Genomic DNA, 8,951 nt, shown 5'->3' with positions numbered 1-8,951 from the left:
GGTGTGAACCTGGTGTGAACCCAGACAATGTAGACAACTGTCCAAATGTTATGATCAGTTGTATTTATTGTATTGTATTGTATATTGTAATGAAATATAATTATGAAAGTGATTATTGTGGTTATAATAATGATTATAATGATAATAATTATTAAGATATCCTATGTATATATATGTATATATATATATGTGTACCGGTATATGTGCATATTCGGGTAATGCAATGTATATGCAGTGTAATTGTCAATTGTGTAATTATTTGAATTTGAGAATTATTGTCTCTGTTTTTGTTTATAATTGATTATTCGTTAATCATTTTTCTGTTGTATAGCTTGTTTAAGTAAGAAGGGTAGGCGCTATAAGCTATAGCTTCAGCCTACACCTTTTCGGTCTATCAGCCTTGTGCTGCTTGTTTGTACTTTTTCGTTTTATTTTATGAAATGTTTTAATTTCCCATGACCGAAATAAATAAATAAATAAATCAGACAATTAAGTGGAAGTTAAACTTATTTGGTTCAATCTTGTGAAGGACTCTGCATGAGTGATATCTTGGTCAAATGTAAAAAATGCAAGTTGCCTTCAAAAACAATAAGGCAAACTGTAGTTTGGAATAATTAAAATGCCTTTATTTTACATGGCAAAGACATATAGGGCTATAGCATCATGGAACTGTCTTCCAGGCTATGTTTGTTCCATTACTGGAAAACCATGTTTTAAAAGGAAACTTAGATCCTATTTATGTTCACACTAACCACCCTGCCTTGTTTAACCAGCTTTTTTTAACTGAACTGAATTGAGGATAGCGGACTCCCTCGCTGGTAGACAGACCAACATTGCAGCCAAAGCCAACATTTACCAGCATTTTACAGAGCTGGTAGTCATTCCCAAACCCTGGTATGGAGCCAAGTAGATATTTTTCAGACGTGTCACTTCATAAAACCCAACACACCCTATGGAGAACTCATCCTCAGACCACCAAAGGACTCTGCCTCAGCGAGGCCGTCTGTGGCTCAGGGTGGCGTGGAGGCCAGGTGGTTGACCGACTGTTGCAGGAATGTGGAGGTGAGGACCGGGGTGGGCAGGTTGCTATGGATACTGCTGCTGCTGTCCAACCAGGATCCTTTGGTGGCACTGGCACTGGAGGAATCTGGGGTGACAGAATGATATAGATCAACAGAGTATCACATTATTATCCCCAATTCTTTTTTGTTATTACTATTATCATTAATCAGAATGAGAATGATCTTTATTGTCATTATACTCAGGCCTACAGGTACGAAATTTCATCTGGTTTCTCTCCATGTAGTTACAAGTAAAAGTAAAGCACATAAATAGAGCAGCATTAAAAAGAAAGAAAAAAAGAAAAAAAACTGTAGTAGCAGCATACTGTGTACAAGACATTTGTGCAACTTAAAATCAAGATGAAATAAGATAAGGTAAAAGGCACTGGTTAAAATTTACACATTTACAAATGTACCCGGGTTTATGATACATATATTCATATTAATAAATTAATTAATGTGTATTGCGTACCCATACACAATGTTGTGTGTGTATGTATATGCACCCATCTCACCCTCGGCGGTGGTCCTGCGTTTAGTTGCAGGGGTGCCATGCGGGGTCACAATCCTCAATTTTAAGGAGCGCTGGTAGCCTACATTACGACTGCCGGCCAGGAGAGGGCGTCACTGGGACACTTTGCTTTCAGGAAAGCAGACCTAGGAGGGGATGATGGGGAGATGAGGACAAAAGACCAAGAAAAACCTTTGTTCAGTGGTTGCATTATATTGGGTTTGTATGCATCATGCCAGATCAAATTCCATCTTTTATCATGCCTGATGTACACATTAAAGTAACATTTCCTGGATTAGTACATACACTGAAAAGTCAGTTTGAATTATTTCTTGCTTTGAAAAGCTTATTTTAATGTCCAACATCTAGATTTGGCTATCAAAAAATGACTAGGAGTCCATCGATTCCACCACTAGTTTTGGCTAATTTGACAAAAATCACTGATAGGACAATTAAATTAAATTAAATCCTTTATTTCAGACCCAGGGAGATCCATATCACAGTAAGAAACAGTAAAACAGCACAGTGCAAAATAATAAAATAACAACAAAAGGAAAACATGCAAGGGCTTCCACAATGTTCAATGCCTAACATACAGACATGTTCGCCAATGACATGTTCTTTTCGCCTGGATAATAATCTGACAGAACTGCGTACAGGTTAGTCAAGACACATTTTTCTCCATCAGAAAATCTAACCTCTCTAACCCCATGTGAAAAGGGCAGAAAATCAAGTTGCTTTGCTATGATTTCTGGACTATTACACATACATATGTTGGATGTTAGTAGCTTGGAAACTCTGAGACAAATTAATTGATTATATAGCCTACATAAAACTGAAACTATATGACATTCCCAGTTTTGTAATGAGAGCAGCAGACCTGCTTTGATGTTGTTACTCAGCAAGTTCTAAGATTCAATGAAAGAGTGATTGCAAGAATAATGTATAGTAGGGCTGCACAATTAATCGTATTTTCATCGTCATCGCAATATGAACATGCTCAATAAACACATCGCAAAGACTGCCTGAAACGCAATGAATCACAAAAGTGGTTTTATTTACATGCGTCGTGCATTCCCACTCAGCATCTGATCATTTTGTCTTGTGTTGTAAATCCAGCGTACACCTTTCCCTTGCAACAGTGCGCTCCGCCCCTCTGCCAAAGCGCAAACACGCTGTGTGTAGTTTCAGCTAGAGTCAGTGTGTATTGCATTTCTTTATTCAGTGGGCATAGGCTATGTTTGGGGTCTATGTTAGCATTATTAAAGCAGAAAGACATAGGAACTGTATAGCTAATATGCATACTTTAATATTTGTTTATTTATCGCAAGTCGTATCGTCATCGCTATATTGAACAATGTTATCGCACATCGCAGATTTTCCTCATATCGTGCAGGCCTAATGTATAGGCTACATGAACACTTGAACACATGAGCTTTCCTTTATATTGTAGCCCTTTTCCCACATGCGCTTTGTACCGCAAAATGACCGGAACGTGGTCTAATGCCTGCATGTGAGAAAGGCGCCGTGCCGGTATAAGCGCGACCCCGTCGTCCCCGACATTTCACCAGTTTCGTGCCAGTCAGAACAGCGGTATGCTCTTAAGGGGACGCAAGTGGAAACGGTTCCAGTCATTTTCCGCGACAGCGGTCCTTCAATCATGGGCGAGGAGTAGCCTACACACTTTGCTTAATGTTCCAGCGGGCATAATCTAATCATTCACGCACATTAAAGCAAACTGGCGAAATTATCTTGTGATAGCCTAATAAGAGCAGTATGTCAGCTTGCTGATTTCCGAAGGCAACCCCGGACACATCAAACGAAGCCAGTCTGTAAAAAGTGCTTCAACGCGACGCAGGTGAACGGATAAACATCGAACCAGCAACTATTTCTCTCAGACACGGATCCCAACTTCTTCAAAGTGCATCATCTAATCATTCGCGCACATCAAAGCAAACTACTTCCACATTTCGCTTGTGCATTTGCTTTCTCTACATACATACAAGCGTTGAGCAGCTTGCAAGCCTTTCTCGCTGTGTCTGTCCGTGGCTGCTGCTCTCGAGCAGAGAGGGGAGTGGGTAAATCGGCTGTGTTTATTACGCTGGCGGCTTGACGCTGCTCTTAAGTCAAACGAGTGTGATTTATTGTGTGACAACTGACAAGCGAACTCATTTCGAGTTTTGCCGACCCCCCAAATAAGCTCCCCCCTCCCCCCGCCCCCCCAACATACAGGAAAATTCGCTGATAGATTCCCACATGCGCGAGCCGAAGTGTGAAGGGAAATGTCCGATATTGACTTACAGGTAATTTTCCGGTACCCATGTGGGAAAACGGCTTGTGACATATTTGTGCACATAGATGAGCTTGCATGTGTGTTGTTGTTTCCTCACAGCAGGAGGCGGTCCTCAGGGCGCAGCTTGAAACTGAACTCGCTGAGGATCTCCAAGAAGGCCAGGTGGGGGTGCTGCTGCAGACCTTCGTCCACTGGATCCTGCAACGCAAAACGTACCATCCCTAACAGCACACACAACATACACACCATACTTAGAACATAACATAATGTACAACACAGAACGCTTTGAAAACATTGAGCTACATGTGTAAGTGCTCTCAAGGAAAATCAAAAGGGTCAGGGAAAAAAATCATTCTTAAACACCAATTGGAACTGATTCTGGAATGGGCCGAGGCACAAACCACCTCCAGCCCACATCTACTGGAACTTTGCCCGGAGACTTTGTTCTGGTCTGTGTGTGTTTGTCAGAGGCGAGTGTGTTACTGACATGTGCAGGGCCTTGAGTGGTTTTCGGATGCTATGCGGATCGACGCCAAAGCTCATAGCCAGCCTCTTGGCCCAAACTCTCATCTCTCCAAGTTCCTGCCCATTGCCTTCTTCTGAAAATCATATCTGAGAACAGCTACATATACACGCACGCACGCACACACACACGCGCGCGCACACACACTCGCACACATGATTGACCAGCATTTCTCACATATGAAAAAAACTATTCCACTTGTTCTCCTGGCAGACCAAGTTAAAATAGGACTTTCAAATAAGTCAAAGAACAGGACAACACACAATTAGTAGACAATTCCAGCAACGCATTTTATGGTCAATTTAGTATACTTTTCTGTGACTGCCAACCTGCCTGACACCATCTGAACTGTCTTGATGTGGTAAACTCCATCCATTTCATACAAGTATGTAAACAGTGTAGAAGACACATATTTGACTGATCTTCAGTGAAGTTCTATTTTGGCATCTGGGCACACCGCAAAATCTCAAGGTTTATTATTAATATGAGTAGTTGAACAAGGCTGAATTGCTTCATTTTAATTCTTCTTCTATAAACCGTACAAAAAGGCATTTGCAAACAACGCGTTTCACCTATTGGCGTCCTCAGGTTCACTCTCTGAGAGTGTTCAACTACTCATCTGCACCAGGAAGTAAAAGCTGACAGTGCTGTGCACAGGGCATCTACTTGTTGAATGATTTGTTATTAATACGTATATTCAGATATGAGCGCACACCTGCTGCAGACTCAAACAGACAGTCTTGGCACTCGCACCGGATCGATGAGCTTGGTCTAGCTTATGGTCAGGTCTCCTTGAGGATGTCCCCGAAGTCTTTGTAGAACTAGAGAAAGCCAGGAAATCAAGGGATTAGTCAGTCCCCATTAGTCGCTCTGGTTACCAGCACTGACTAGATGTTTGAACTGTCAAGTAATCTTTCATTTTCGTCAACTCCATTTCTTTCAAACACTGTTCCCTCTGACTAATTTTTTTAACACCCTTGCTGGTTCTAAAAAAAAAAATCTTCTCACCCTCCTCCACTCACACATCCTCTCCAGTATTTGCTTCATCGCTTTAACAAATGTATTTCCTGTAGTCTTAATCTCTTTTCTCTTTTAACAATCTATTTTTCTTCCTCTGCCCTATCAGTTCTGTTTCCCAGTCTTATCCTAAACATCGCACTCTTGTTTATCATTTCCACCTTGTTTGTCCTTTTCATTTAATTTAAATTTTTCAGGTGGTCATTTCTCACTAGCATGATAAAGACATTCCATAGATTTGGAATGAACACAATGGTTTATACTTTATTCTGTGTAAAAAAAATTCACTGCCAAACAACTTCCCCCAACACATTTCTGCTTCTTGCCCCCATCTTCTACTTTATATTCCCCATCTTGTCCTTAGTTTCCTTCTTCCCCTCCAGTTCTAGCCCCTCACACCCCCCCCCCCCCCATTTTAACTCCCATCTGACTTTAAGCCCTCCATCTTCCTCCTCCTCTCCACCTTGCTGTAGTTCTTCATCTGTGATGGTGTGGAGGTCCAGGACTCCATAGATGATCAGCTTACAGTAGCCAGCCAGCTGTTTGAGCTTCCGTTCTAGAGCTCTTATCTTCACCACCTCCTCCTCCTCCTCACTTAGAGGAGAGGGAGGGGGGGGCGCATGAGAGAATGCGACAAAGACAAGAGAGGCAGTGAGAAAGTTTTAAGGTGTTGATAAGGCACAAGCAAAATAGAACATGCAATGAGACACAGCTTCTGAGTTAAGCGGTGTTTGGCTTGGGAATTGGCAGTTCTTTGGGAAATACGAAAACAAAACTGTTGATCATCAAAACAAGAGATCAAAAACTTTGTCCTAAGGCACAGATGGGGTAGATGTCCTACAGGAGAGTTTTGGCAGTTTTAAAATGAAAGAGTTCACAACATATCCACTGTGGGTAAAATCATCCTTTTATGAATGTCACTAAAGTAGCTCTAAAATATAGACGATGAAGTCAACTTTATCACTTTGTCAATAAAAGGGCGATCATTTAATAAGAGTAGATGTCACATTTAATGATTTAATTCGACCTTTAATAGATAGAGACGCCCCACTCCAGGCTCCGCCAATAATAAGAAATTGTACTCTTCCGGTCTCCTAAATGGGCGTGGTTATCAGCTTGTGATTGGCTGTCTGTCAATGGTATGAAACTTCATTGGCTGACCAGTCTCCTAACTTAAGTGGGCGTGGCATTGGCGAAACCTCTGTGGCACAGATACAGGAAGTGACTGGAAGTTGGGGTGTCTATCTATATTAAATGTATCTGGTTTAGATAAACACACAAATGGCTGCATGAGTAATCATGAGGCCCTGAGTGAGAGAGTGTGTCTGTCAGAGTCAACATGGGTTGGGATCGGTTGGGAGATGGCAACCCCCACCTAATCTATGGCTTGAACTCCGCCAGGGATAAGAAATTCAATGGGATAGTTTTGTCCGTATTTATTATACAGTCTATGGTTGGGATGCTCTCTTAACAGATTGCTGTGTTAATTGGCTGTTGCCTGCACAGCTGGTAAGTTGGTAAACAAGACAGGCGGGTAAAATGACAGGACAACACGCCAGCCACTAACATGCCCAGCATGGGTTGGCTGTGGTGGCGATGGCAATCATGGAAGGATTAATTTGGTAGGCTGGCACTCCCTAGCAGTAAGTGAGTGTTTGACATTCTCTCTGTGAGAATAGCACAGGCCAGCAGCGGCATGCTTAAGCAACAATGAGAAGCAAAGCTATGAGTTGAGAACAAAATGGGAGGCGTTATTTGGCATGACATCAATGTTTGTAGCCTACCTCGTTGAGGTTGGGCACGAGGGGTGACTTGCCCGGCTGGTTTCTCATGGACCCCTTGCCTGGGATCCCGGGCATAATATCTCTTGCAAGCATATGGGCACCTTATGCGACTGGGAGCATGACGTAATACTGAATGTCGATATATTGTGTCGATATAAGTGTGTCTTTGTTGGAGCTCCCCTGGTAATAGTTTGTCCCAATCATTGTTAGCACCTGGGTAGTGCAAAGGGTGACTTGTGTGTGGGAATTGGGTTTTTGCTGGAGTTATGCTGCTTGGGCTGGTAGGTTTGCTGTAATAAATATGTATCGGGATGTGGTGGCCAACTTTGTCTCATGGTGTGAGCTGAACCACCTGCAGCTCAACGTGTCAAAAACAAAGGAGCTAGTGGTGGACCTAAGGAGGGTCAAGGCTCCGGTGACCCCTGTTTCAATCCACGGGGTCAGTGTTGACATAGTTGAGGATTACAAGTACCTTGGAGTTTACATTGACAATAAACTAGACTGGGCTAAGAACTCTGATGCACTCTACAAGAAGGGGCAAAGCCGTCTCTACTTTCTGAGACGGCTGAGGTCCTTCAACGTCTGCCGGACCATGCTGAGGATGTTCTATGAGTCGGTAGTGGCTAGTGCCTTCCTGTATGCTATTGTGTGCTGGGGCAGCAGGCTGAAGGCAGCGGATGCCAACAGACTCAACAAACTGATCCGTAAGGCCAGGGACATTGTGGGGCTGGATCTGGGCTCTCTGACTGCGGTGTCAGAGAAGAGAACGTTGTCCAGGCTTCGCTCCATCATGAACAATGACTCGCACCCACTCCATGGCGTGCTAGTCAAACACAGGAGTATGTTCAGTGAGAGACTGATTCCACCTAGATGCAATACGGAGAGGCACAGGAAATCATTCCTGCCTGTGGCCATTGGTCTATTTAATGCCTCTCTTAAAAGAGCACCTCAGAGACGCTCAGTCTCCCTGAGACTGAGCCAGCCGATAGGTTAACTGTGCCTGGCTGAGCCACGTGTAACGTATAGGGCAAGCCGACTTAATATAGTCCAGGGTGCAATAATGACAATTGACACGGAATGTATACTTACTCGATGTAATTTGTATTTTGCTACTTAGACATTCTACTTATTTTTTGCTTCTAGCGCATTTACTAGTTATTCTATGCTATGTTGTGTTTTTCTGCTTATTGCTTAATATTGCATTTGCATTGCATTACTACTGTTTATTTTATGCTATGTGTGTTCTGTGAGCGAGCTACTGTAACTTGTCCCAATTTCCCCTCGGGGATCATTAAAGTCATTCTGATTCTGATTCTGAAATGGTCTCACCATGGGCTTTTAAATGGGTTTATCTGCCTCCTGATTGAATCTCCAGTAAAGGGCCAACTTCACAGCCTTTAAGGCTCATTAATATTAACGACTCTCTGTTCTGATTGGCTAAACATTTAAAGAGTGAAACGTGACCGAAACATTGTGTGATAATGATCAATAAATTGTGATGCTGAGCAAGAGCAGTGTGACGGATCTCCCTTCCACAAGTCTCAATCACAGTGCCAGCAGCTATAGGTAGGGAAAACTCTGGTGAACAAACAATAGCAACCGCTCAAAAAACAAACATACATGCATATATATATTATTTCTGATAAGAATGTTATTTGGCAAACCGCTGTGATGCCACAAAGTGCAAACGGCTCGTTTGGAGGCTCGGTTTTCTAATATGGATTGTGTGATTGTGTTAGGCTAGTTGGCTACCACGATGTTT

This window comes from Poromitra crassiceps (genome assembly GCF_964638095.1).
Source record: "Poromitra crassiceps genome assembly, chromosome: 15".
NCBI lineage: Eukaryota > Metazoa > Chordata > Actinopteri > Beryciformes > Melamphaidae > Poromitra > Poromitra crassiceps.
This window is presented reverse-complemented; position numbering follows the sequence as displayed.